At 40.5% G+C, this 13,228-nt stretch overlaps 1 protein-coding gene across 1 annotated transcript in view; it reads left to right on the forward strand.

The window, feature by feature from the left end:
- Positions 1-13,228, forward strand: part of LOC138439802 (uncharacterized) — a 96,070-nt gene that overhangs the window by 42,452 nt on the left and 40,390 nt on the right. The gene's annotated exons all lie outside the window — the stretch shown is intronic.

Consider the following 13,228-nt stretch of genomic DNA (forward strand, 5'->3'; position numbering starts at 1 on the left):
ATTCTAACTCCAGCCTAGACACAAACTAGATGCCCATCTGAGATTCAGCTCAGCAAGTCCCCATGTGGTTCCTCTCTGGGCCTCTGGTCTTCTAAACAGGCCACAGCCTCTATATCTCCTGAAGAAGAAAATATTGAATGTTAATGGTTGATCTATGTAGCAGTCCTTTAAAATCCTCTCCCCAAAGAAGGACATTGAGCAATCATTTTAATTCTTTCTAAACAGCATTATCCACAAGTCTTTGTGCTATTAAGCTGTTATTTCTAGATCAAAGACCTTTGGTATTTTCTCTTTGTTTACAGGGTATACTCCAAACTTTTAAGTTGAAAGTATGACACCTTGTGGGGCTTCCCTGGTGGCTCAGATGGTAGAGTCTGCCTGCTATGTGAGTGACCCAGGTTCAATCCCTGAGTCGAAAAGATCCACTGGAGAAGAGAATGGCTATCCACTCTAGTATTCTTGCCTGGAAAATTCCTTAGACAGAGGAACCTGACAGTCTACTGGCCATGGGGTCACAAAGAATCAGACTCAACTGAGCAACTAACACTTTCACTTTTCATGGAAGCTTGTGGTTCCAGAAGACTTTTCTTGCCTCACCATTCATTACTTTATTACATTCAAGTTTTGACTTTCATAATGAATAGTTTTTACAACACTGTATTTTAACTGAACCATTCTCATGCTTTGTGTTATTTGTCTCCTTGCCTTTCCAACTGCTGTTCCTTTCACCTGGCTCTTTATCTGGTTTTTAACCACACGTGACATTGCTCTTTCCCTCCTCTTATTGCCAGGGATATTTGGCAGTATCTGGAGACTTTCTGGTTGGCCCAGTTGGAGGATGCCACTGGTGTCTAGTGGATAGAGGCTAGGGATGCTGCTAAACATTCTACAATGCACAAGACAGACACCATGACAAAGAATGATCTGTTCCAAAACATTCCTAGTGCCAAGGCTGAGAATCTCAAGATAGAAAGTCCTGTCCTTTGCTCTTTGTTCAAATTCTAACTGTTCTTTATAGCTTCTTTTAATGATTACCTCCTCCATGAAAGCTGGTCTTGGTCTTTCCATCCACATAATCACTCTTTTGACTTTCCACCTTCCCAGGCAAAGTCCTTTTTTTCTATTTAGTATTTTATTTTTTATTTATTCAAGGCAATTTTTAAAGAAGCAGTTTTAGATCCACAGCAAAATTGAGAGGAAGGTGTGGGGATTTCCCATATGCTTTCTGCTCTCATATGTGCATAATTTCTACCATGTCAACATCCTTCACCAGAATGGTACATTTGTTACAACTACTAAACCTCCATTGGCACATCGTAACCATCCAAAGCCCATAGTTTACATTAGGGGTCACTCTTGATGTTGTGTTATATGAGTTTGGAAAATGCCTAATGACATGTATCCACCATTATATTATCATACAAAGTATTTTCACTGCCCTAAAAATCTCTCTGCTCCATCTCTCAGAGTCCCCATTCCCTGGCATCCACTGATCTTTTTACTGCCTCCAGGGTTTTGCATTTTCCAGAATGTCATATAGTTGGAGTCATCAACTACAAGTAAGTAGACTTTTCAGATTGGTTTCTTTTGCCTATTAATATGCATCTAAATTTCCTCTACTGTACAATTGAATGTTCAAACTACTGTACAGTTGTACTCATTTCACATGCTAGCAAGATTATTCTCAAAATCCTTCAAGCTAGGCTTCACCAGCACATGAACTGAGAAATTCTGCATGTACAAGCTGGGTTTTGAAGAGTCAGAGGAACAGAGATCAGATTGCCAACATTCATTGGATTATGGAGAAAGCAAGGGAGTTCCAGAAAAGTATTTACTTCTGCTTCATTGACTATGCTAAAGCCTTTGACTGTGTGGATCACAACAAACTGTGGAAAATTCTTTAAGAGATGGGAGCACCAAACCACCTTACCTGTCTCCTGAGAGATCTGTATGTGGGTCAAGAAGCAATAGAACTGGACATGGAAAAATTCACTGGTTCCAAATTGGGAAAGAAGTACTATAAGGCTGTACATTGTTACTTTCTTTATTTAACTAACATGCAGAGTACGTCATGTGAAATGCTGGGCTGGATGAGTCACAGGCTAGAATCAAGATTGCAGGGAGAAATATCAACAGCCTCAGATATGCAGAAAATACCACTCTAATGACAGAAAGTAAAGAGGAACTAAAGAGCCTCTTGATGAGAGTGAAAGAGGAGAGTGGAAAAAAAAAAACAAACAGCTTGAAATTCAGCATTAAAAAAACTAAGGTCATGGCATCTGGTCCCATCACTTCATGGCAAAAAGAAGGGTAAAAAGTGGAAGCAGTGACAGACTTTGCTTTTTGGGGCTCCAAAATCACTGCAGATGGTGACTGCAGCCACAAAATTAAAAGACACTTGCTCCTTGGAAGGAAAGCCATGACAAACCTAGACACCTTTTTAAAAAGCAGAGACATCACTTTGCAGACAAAGGTTCATATAGTTAAAGCTATGATTTTTCCAGTAGTTATGTATGGATATGAGAGTTGGACCATAAAGAAGGTTGAGCATTGAAGAATTGATGTCTTTGAATTGTAGTGCTGGAGAAGACTCTCGAGAGTCCCTTGGACTGCAAGGAGATCAAAACAGTCAACCCTAAAGGAAATCAATCCTGAATATTCATTGGAAGTACGGATGCTGAAGCTGAAACTCTAAGACTTTGGCCACCTGATTCAAAGAGCCGACTTGTTGAAATAAACCCTGATGCTGGGAAAGACTGAAGGCAAAAAGAGAAGGAAGAGCAGAGGATGGGATGGTTAGATGGCATCACTGATTCAATGGACATGAATTTGAGCAAGCTCTGGGAGATAGTGGAGGACAGAGGAACATGGCCTGTTGCAGTCCATGGGATCACAAACAGTTGCATGTGACTTAGCGACTGACTGAACAACAACAGCAGATTTCCTCGATTTTTTTTATGACTTAGTAGCTCACTTCTTTTTTGCACTGAATAACATTCCACTGTGCCAGTACTCTTGCCTGGAAAATCCCATGGATAGAGGAGCCTGGTAGGCTGCAGTCCATGGGGTCGCTGAGGGTAGGACATGACTGAGCGACTTCACTTTCACTTTTCACTTTCATGCATTGGAGAAGGAAATGGCAACCCACTCCAGTGTTCTTGCCTGGAGAATCCCAGGGACAGGGAGCCTGGTGGGCTGCTGTCTAAGGGGTTGCACAGAGTCAGACACGACTGAAGTGACTTAGCAGGTAGCAGGTGTAGGTATAGCACAGTTTATTTATCCATTCATCTACTATGAGACATTTTGGTTGCTTCCAAGATTTTGCAATTCTTGATAAACCTGCAGTAAATATCCATGTGCTACATTTTGTATGCACATAAGTTTTCAATTGCTTTCGGTAAATAACGAGGGATGCAATTAGTGGGTCATTTGGTTGAAAGTGAAAGTGAAGTCGCTCAGTCGTGTCCGACTCTTTGTGACCCCAGGGACTGTAGCCTACCAGGCTCCTCTGTCCATGGGGTTTTCCAGGCAAGAGTACTGGAGTGGGTTGCCATTTCCTTCTCCAGGGTATCTTCCCGACCCAGGAATTGAACCCAGGTCTCCTGCATTGCAGGCAGACAGACGCTTTACCATCTGAGCCATCAGAGAAGTCCATTTTGTTAGAGTATGTTTAATTTTTGCCATTTCCTTTTTATACCTACTTTCATTCTCCCCATCCTCTAAAGCTCAGCTTATAGTCTTCAGGAAGACTTTCAGATCATTTCTGCTCACAGAATTTATTCCTGCCTTTAAAACTATTTTGTAGAGGTAGTAGTCGGACACGACTGAGTGACTTCACTTTCACTTTTCACTTTCATGTATTGGAGAAGGAAATGGCAACCCACTCCCATGTTCTTGCCTGGAGAATCCCAGGGACGGGGGAGCCTGGTGGGCTGCCGTCTATGGGGTGGCACAGAGTCGGACACGACTGAAGCGACTTAGCAGCAGCAGCAGCAGCAGTATGGTCTAAGGCAGTGATTCCAAAAGTTAAAGAGGCCTCAAAATCCTGGTGAGGAGAGCTTGTCAAAATGTGGACTTCGTCCCTTTCTCAGAGTTTCTGGTTCTGTAGGTCTGGGGAGGACCCAAGAATTTCTAAGAAGTTCCCAGGTGGTGCTGATGTGCTAATCTGAGGACCACACTTTGAGAACCATTGCTATAGACTATCCTGGGAGCCAGACAGGTGATTTTGTATCCCAGTTCTACTTCCACATTATATGAAAATGAACTGGTTATTTTACTTCTCTAAACCTCAGTTTCCTCACCTGTAAAAAGAAAATAAGAATACTAACTACCTCACAGATTAATTTACTAGGATTTAACAAAATGACATGTATATGTTAAATATAGGGTATTCTTTGGTATTATTTTTGTTGCTTGGTAAATACTAAAATATACCAGCTATTAACTTGTTGGAAAATAAAAGGTTAGAAAGTAAGGATTTGTTGACATTCATAGGCTAAACCCAAGGGAACAGCCAACACTTCCAAAACTGGCATGGAAGCAAACTATGTGGCATAGTGGAGCAACTGTTTATCACTCAATGGTATACTGACCCTTTTCTGTGTACATGTTACTTCATCTTTAGCAAGAGGAATGAAGTTTGTTGATTTGTTACCATTTGATACAGGGTACCCCTATTGGGCATAGTTTTATTCTAAGCTTCTCAAAGGATTAGCTCTTCCTAACGTTCAGGTAATTATATATGCTTTCAGCATAGATAAGAATAACTGGTCCAATCTTCTGTGGTCAAAATGGCAGTCTTGGTTGTATTCAATGTACATAGTATAAGTCACAACAGAGATAGCAAGAGCACAATGGGAATGACAAACAGGATCTTGGCATGGACCACCCTGGCAGGTATTTTCACCCATATTTCTTGTCTGAACTTGTCTGAGTGGCTTTGCTTTAAGGTCTGACTCTAGGTTGAAGGGGCAGTGGCTATAGAGAAAAAGCTATAGAAAGCTCTTTTCATGGCTATGGGAAAGGTGCCAGAGAACAAGCAGGAACATGCAAGGCATATTGAGACCTAGGCTTGAAACTAGCATTCTGTCACTTCTGCCCCCTTCTTTAGGCCAAAGCAAGTTACATGAGGTGGGGAAAGATAGTTGCCTCTACAATGTCACTACTCAGGAGTAGACAAATTGTTCATTCAGACATACAGGGAACATCAAAATTTAACACATGAAGAGAATATTTTAATTCATGGAGAAAACAATTTAACAATTGGTACTGGTACAACTTGTTGTTCATCTATAAGAAAATAAAATTGGATTCCTATGTTTCAAATATACAAAAGTAAATTTCAGCTCAAAGACTCAATTATAAAAATTAAAATGTTAAGAATTTTAGAAAAAAATCTAAGAAACAAGGCATACAGTCTATGGGGAAAGAAAGACCTTAATGGTGATGATAATAAAATAATAGTAAGCCTAGCATCTATTTTTAAAATTTTTATGATAATTTTTTTCTAGCATCAATTTAAAAATTGATATATCTGAGCACATTAATGCTAAAATTTTTATGTAAAATAAAGTATAAGCAATGCTTGCTGACAGTCATTAAATTTGGAACAAATATTTGCAAAGCAGATGATGGTTTTAGCAAGGGTTAATAACTATAATACATAGAGAGCTCTTACAATTTGACAAAGAAGGCAAACAACTCAACAGAAAAACAAACAAGGGTATGATTATGCAATTCACAAGAGCAAATCCAAACAACCAATAAATATATCACGGTCCTGGTTTGATGCATGATACTGGATGCTTGGGGCTGGTGCACTGAGACGACCCAGAGGGATGGTACGGGGAGGGAGGAGGGAGGGGGCTCAGGATGGGGAACACGTGTATACCTGTGGCAGAGTCACGCTGATATATGGCAAAACCAATACAATATTTAAAGTAATTAACCTCCAATTAAAATAAATAAATTTTAAAAAGATTCAATATTCAAAAAACGAAGATCATGGAAAAAAAATAAAATAAAACAATCTCGAAGAGTTAAAAAAAAAGATGCTCCAATGTGCTAGTAGTCATAAAAATGCAAACTATATTAACATCAACGTACCATGTTACATCTCTCAGACTAGAAAATGCTGAAGTGAAGTGAAGTCGCTCAATCGTGTCCCACTCTTTGTAACTCCATGGACTGTAGCCTACCAGGCTCCTCTGTCCATGGGATTTTCCAGGCAATAGTACTGGAGTGGATTGCCATTTCCTTCTCCAGGGTATCTTCCCGACCCAGGGATCGAATCCAGGTCTCCCACATTGTAGACAGACACTTTACCGTCTGAGCCAAAGAAAATATATAAAACGCAATAATAGCTATTGAAAGCAGGGATGCAGTAGCCATGGGTATACTCATCATGCTAGTAGAAGTGAATTTTCATAGTCCACCTCTTTGGTACTCAATATCACATTTTTCTTTCCACTTATATAACCCTCTTTGTAGTTATATAAAGTCTTTTAAAGTCTATGGTCTCTGAGTGATGTTCATTCCTTTCCATCTGGTCTCCTTGTGTTTCCCCAGTGTCAAATGATATAAAAACTTAAATATAAGTTATTGGTTTTCAACACAAACATATGCAGTAATTAAACTTTAGCAGGGAAAATTGCAAAAGAAATTTCCATTTTAAAAAGGAGAGAGTAAAAATATCTGGCTGTCATTGGTGCACAGCATGCATTCAGACTCTGGTGGGTGGGAGTGGCAAGGACTCTGTGGTGTCTTGAAAGTTCTGTCAATCTAGTAGACAGTGTTTCTGTTTTCTGGGAAATTCCTCTGTCCTCCCATTCATACCTCTGGTTCTTCCTGAGGTGGGAGTAGGGGGTCCTCCTTGTCCATCATATTTTATGAAGAAGAGTGAGGTCAGCTGCCTAGTTTTAACATCTCACTTTTAGTTGCTATGTATTTGGGGGCCTGACTGATTCATGGAAGTATCAATTTGATATAGGGATAGAGCTTGGGGAATAGGGGTACAACATGGATAGGAGAGTAGGGAGAGGACCCAGAAGAGCAAGTCTCCTTTATCTGCTGGCTCCTTTTTCTGTCTCATCTCTCAGAAGAAGTAACCTCCTCCATACTCTTGAGTTGTGTTTCTCTGGCCCCTCCGCTGGGAGACCCAGAGTTCATGCAGCTCTTCTGAGGTGAGATTGTGGGAAGAGTCAGAGTCTCAAGAGGTACCTCCAGGAACTTCAGCGGCTCCATTATGGTGGGCACAGCTGCAGCCTTGTGAGTGCCTGACCTTTACTTCCAGAGAGGCTGAGTCAGTCAGTGGTATCTGGAGATATTACCAAGAGTGTGGATGAGTCTGGATGCAAATGAATCACTCTCTCATGTTGGGGAGGCTCAGGGAGCTGGAGCAAATCATTACCATCAGCTGCCACTCACTGAGAGGGACAGGTCCCACACTATTCCCACCCATTTCAGGCACATGCAAATTCTCTAAAGTGGCCAAAAAAGTGTCTGTAATTGCAGGGCACATAAAACTTAACATTTGCACACAGGACTTTTATTATTTGTGCAGAGTAGAACAAAATCACTGCAGACAGTGGCTACAGACATGAAATTAAAAGATGCTTGCTCCTCAGAAGGAAAGCTATGACAAACCTAGACAGTATATTAAAAAGCAGACGTTACTTTGTCAACAAAGGTCCTTCTAGTCAAATCTATGATTTTTCCAGTAGTCATGTACAGATGTGAGTTGGACCATAAAGGAGGCTAAGAACTGAATAATCGATGCTTTCAAATTGTGCTGGAGAAGATTCATGAGAGTCCCTTGGACTGCAAGGAGATCAAACTAGTCAACCCTAAAGGAAATCAACCCTGAATATTCTTTGGAAAGACTGATGCTGAAGGGGAAGCTCTGGTACTTTGGCCACCTGATGCGAAGAGCCGACTCACAGGAAAAGACCCTGATGTTGGGAAAAATTGAAGCCAAAAGGAGAAGGGGGAGCAGGGGATGAGATGGTTAGATAGCATACCAATTCAATGGACATGAATCTGAGCAAACTCTGGGAGATAATGAAAGACAGGGGAGCTTGGCATGTTGCAGTCCATGGGTCGCAAATAGTCAGACATGACTCAGCAACTGAACAACAACAAGGGTCATACCTTTTATCTCTCTTAGTTTTCATTTTGTTAGTTTCACTGAAAAAATCGGTGAGACAGATGATAGAAGGGAAACCAGCTACTCTGTAGTTCAGACAGAAGAAGGAAGAGTGAGGCGCAAACATTTTTTTATTAGGGTTGGCTATGCCAGGAATTGCACTAGATTAGGCACATATGTTAACTTGCTGGTTCTCAAGCTTGGGTGCATATCAATCACCTGGAAACTTTCAATAAAATGCAGATATTCAGATCTTATCCTATGCCAGTGATCCTCTGTAACCTATACTAAATTTCTGGGTAGTTCCAATATGCACCTAACTTGAAGTTCTTCCTGCATTAACTCATTAAATCTGAGTTAGACATCGTTTCTCTCTTTAAAGAAGCCCAAGCTAAGATCTAAAGAGGTTAAATAATCGGTTTGAAGTGGCTAGAAGAGAGGATGAACATAAAAAGTAATTTTTTTTCCCTTAATTGATGGGGAGTTCAGAAGTTTGGAGGTCTTAGTTAATGCAAGTATGACATTGACCTTGCTCACAGTCTGATGAAGACTGATGCTTAGAAAAAGCTATTGCATATTAAACCAAAAAACCCGAAAACATTCTCAGCATTGTTTTGCCACCTTACATTATTAGCCCATTTTTTTCATTAAACATTTCAAATATTATTTGCACATAGTTAAAAAAAATAGTGGAGAAAAAGTTTCCCTTGTAGCTCAGTCGGTAAAGAATTTGCCTGCAGTGCAGGAGACCTGGGTTCGATCCCTGGGTTGGGAAGATCCCCTGGAGAAGGAAATGGCAACCCACTCCAGTATCCTTGCCTGAAAAATCTCATGGACAGAGGAACCTGGTGGATTGCAGTCCATGGGGTCGCAAAGAGTCGGGCATGACTGAGCGACTAACACACATCCTAAGGACTGGCATGGGGAGTGCTTATGCAATTTTTAAGGTTTGTAATTCATCTTGGGTCATCTCCCTCATCACTCAATCCCAGCTTCCTTGGCTTCCTACTGCATATAGAATAAAATATAAACTCCTTTAAATGAGCTAGAAGATTCTTCTTGATCTGGCTTTGCCTGCTTCATCAATTATTTCTACCATCATCTTTAGCCCTGTTTCACCTCACTGGCTTTGTTCTGTCTGGGGGTCTTGCATCAGAAGGTTTTTCTGCCTGAAAGACTCCCCTGATCTATTCTGGCTTTCAGGTGTTACTTCAGCCTGTCTTAGGCAGTTTGTCGTTAGTTTTATTTCTTCATAGTGTTGGTCACTATCTGAAAGTATCTTATTTATTTATTTACTTGGTTACTGTTTTTCTCCTCCATTCACAAATAAGCTTCTTAAGAATAAGAACTTTGTCTTGGTCCTCTTTGTTTCCGTAATATCTTAAAAAAAAAAAAAATCCCAGTGCCTGGTCCATAACAGGGCATAATACATATTTTATGGAATGAATGACTCTACCTTTCATACAGAGGAACAGACACAGACACACACACGCACGCACTCTAAGAAAGTTACACCAATGGGATCATGCTATCATTTAAAAAAAATTATATGTCTCAGAGATTTTCTCAGGAAAACACACACAAATTTACCTAGTTCCTTTTTATGGCTTAAAGACCTCCAGATAAAATTTCATTAAAAATAAAAAAGCAAATGGCAGAATGTACTATTTTGTAGATGTACTGTGATTCATTTATTTAGACCCCCGTTCAATAGATATTTTTGTCCATTCCAGGAGTCTGCCATTTCAAAAATTCAACAATGAATATACTTGATGTACTTTTGTTTATTGCTCACTTTTAAAATTTTAATACTTCAGATTCATACATACTTAAATGATATTTTATCAGAATCACATGTGACATTGTTGTTGGGAGGGAAATATTAAATACAGTTAATACCTAAAGATTTTCAAAGATTGATAGGATGATTAGGGAAAAAAGTTCTTTTTACTTTAGCTCCAGACTTATTGTAAGTGATATTATTATGTGTGAGATGTCAATTTTAAAATGAATTTCTTGGAAATGAAAGAAGTATTTTCCCTATTACTCTGACCTTTGAAATAAAATCAAGAATTGGTTAATTTCTCAAGTGTAAAATTCAGCAGGGCCCATCCATGCCTGCTGACCCAAGAGGAATTTCAAAAGACTGGCTAATGCATTATTGATTGTACTTTTTCTAATTAGTTCTAGGAAGTGGGCAGTCCTTGGGGTAGGGTGAAGGGTGCAAGGCCTGGGGTGGATCAGACAGTGTGTCCCCTTCTCTGCTCCATCTGTTTTGTTAATCAGATGCTATCAAGTCATGAGGAACACAGAGAGCCTTGGTAGGGAAAGTGAAAGTGTTAGTCACTCAGTAGTGTCTCTTTGTGACCCCATGGGCTGTAGCCTGCCAGGCTTCTCTGTCCATGGGATTCTCCAGGCAAGAATACTGGAATGGGTTGCCATTTCCTCCTCCAAGGGATCTTTCTGACCCATGGAGATGGAACCCACACCCCCTGTGTCTCCTGCATTGCAAATGGATTCTTAACCCACTGAGCCATTGTGGGGTGGGGGTTGGGGGTGGGGTGGGCAGGGGCTAGGAAAAAAGAGTATTTAAAAGGGCTATGGCCTGCAAAGAAGTGAGGAGAGGAGCTCCTCCTGCTGAGCTTTGTGGGTGCAAATAAGATGCATTTTTATAGGCTAAATGTTCATATCAGATTAGCCATCAGAACTAATGCCTGCCTCACCTGTGGCTGCTTCCTTGACTTACAGTTCATCTTTCAACTAGAGGAGAGGACACGGTGAAGGACAGGTTGTCCAGGGTCATTTATTAATACCTGATACACATAGCCTAGGTCAGTGTTTCCCAAAGGGTTGCCTTTGTACCTCTGGGCACATTCCAATTTATCAGTGTTTATTTTAAAAGCATTCATGGAAGCCTAAACAGTGCCTCGCACTTGTTGCTATCAAACCCAATCTATTACCTTGGCATGTCACCACTCTCTGGGAAGCCACAAGTTACCACAGTAAGAAGCAATAACCAGTTCCCTAAGAAGTGGAACGGAGAAGGCAATGGCACCCCACTCCAGTACTCTTGCCCAGAAAATCCCATGGATGGAGGAGCTTGGTAGGCTGTAGTCCATGGGGTCGCTAAGAACCGGACACGACTGAGCGACTTCACTTTCACTTTTCACTTTCATGCATTGGAGAAGGAAATGGTGTTCTTGTCTGGGGAATCCCAGAGATGGGGGAGCCTGGTGAGCTGCCATCTATGGGGTCGCACAGAGTCGGACATGACTGAAGCAACTTAGCAGCAGTAGCAGCAGCAAGAAGTGGAAGGACCTGCTTTTCCTTGGTGGCAATTCTAGGCCTATTTACACACTTAACCCCAAGAATAAAGAAAGCAAAGAGGTCACCTGTATGTACCTTTTGCATTTAAATGCGTGGTGAATGCTTATTTTTTGTGGCCAGATGAGTATTTTGAGCCGTTTATCAGTCTGGTTAAGCAAGCAATTCCTGCTTCCTTGGGGAGAACACAGGGGTGGCAGAAGATGGTTGGAGTGGTAGATATGTTTTAAGTTTTAAAAGGAATTTTTTCCAACTAGAAATGCTAGAACTCAGCTTAAGGAACAGAAGTCTGAAAATAGGGAATATTTTGAGCTCACCATGGTCTACTTTCCTCCCTCTTTTGTCTTTCTGTGTTGCTTTTAATTACAGTTAGTTACTCAGTTGTGTCCAACTCTTTGCAACCCCATGGACTGTAGCCTCTGTCCATGGAATTCTCTAGGCAAGAATACTGGAGAGGGTAGCCATTCTCTGCTCCAGGGGATCTTCCTGACCCAGGAATCAAGCTCAAGTCTCTCACTTTGTGGGCAGATTCTTTATTGTCTGAGCCACAAGGGAAGCCCCATTGCTTTTATGTAATTATATACATTATATACAAAATATGTATATATGTTTATGATATAAATATATATGCAATATGTGATAAAAATATGCAAATAGATGGGGAAAAAGTGGAAACAATGACAGATTTTATTCTCTTGGGCTCCAAAATCACTGCGGATAGTGACTGCAGCCACCCATGAGAAACCTAGACAGCTTATTTTTATTTTTATTTTTTTTAATTTTTATATTATTTTTTTTCCTTTATTTTAATTTACAATACTGTATTGGTTTTGCCATACATTGACATGAATCCACCACGGGTGTGCATGCGTTCCCAAACATGAACCCCCCACCCACCTCCCTCCCCATAACATCTCTCTGGGTCATCACCGTGCACCAGCCCCAAGCATGCTGTATCCTGCGTCAGATATAGACTGGCGATTCGATTCTTACATGATAGTATACATGTTACAATGCCATTCTCCCAAATCAGCTAGACAGCTTATTAAAAAGCAGAGACATCAGTTTGCCGACAAAGGTCTGTATTGTCAAAGTTATGGTTTTTCCAATAGTCATGTATGGATGTGAAGGTTGGACCATAAAGAAGGCTGAGCACTGAAGAACTGATGCTTTTGAAGTGTGGTGCTGCAGAAGACTCTTGGAGAGTCCGTCGGATAGCAAGGACATCAAACCAGTCAATCCTAAAGGAAATCAACCCTGAATATTCATTGAAAGTATTGATGCTGAAGCTGAAGCTCCAGTACTTTGGCCACCTGATGTAAAGAGCCAATTCACTGGAAAAAATCCTGATTCTAGAAAGATTGAGGGCAGGGGGAGAAGGTGGTGACAGAGGATGAGCTAGTTGACTGAATGGACATGAATGCTAAGTTTATATAGTGTTAATTTATATAATGGAATCTTCACTGTCTCTGGGAGACAGTAAAGGTCAGGGGACCTGGCTTTCTGTAGTTCATGGGGGTCATAAAGATTCGGACATGACTTAGCGACTGAACAACAACAGCAATGTATATATATATATATATATATTTTTTTTTTCTTTAACTAGATTTTGGGAAGTCCACACATAGATCTAAGTGACATCCTCCACAATGTCAGGAATATTCTGATCTATCTTGGGCTTTTTTTACTCATTAAATGATAATGAAGTATTTTCTCTTCAAAATAGGAAGAATGAATATAATTTTTTCTAAAGAACTTACT

This window comes from Ovis canadensis, chromosome 4 (genome assembly GCF_042477335.2).
Source record: "Ovis canadensis isolate MfBH-ARS-UI-01 breed Bighorn chromosome 4, ARS-UI_OviCan_v2, whole genome shotgun sequence".
Classification (NCBI taxonomy): domain Eukaryota; kingdom Metazoa; phylum Chordata; class Mammalia; order Artiodactyla; family Bovidae; genus Ovis; species Ovis canadensis.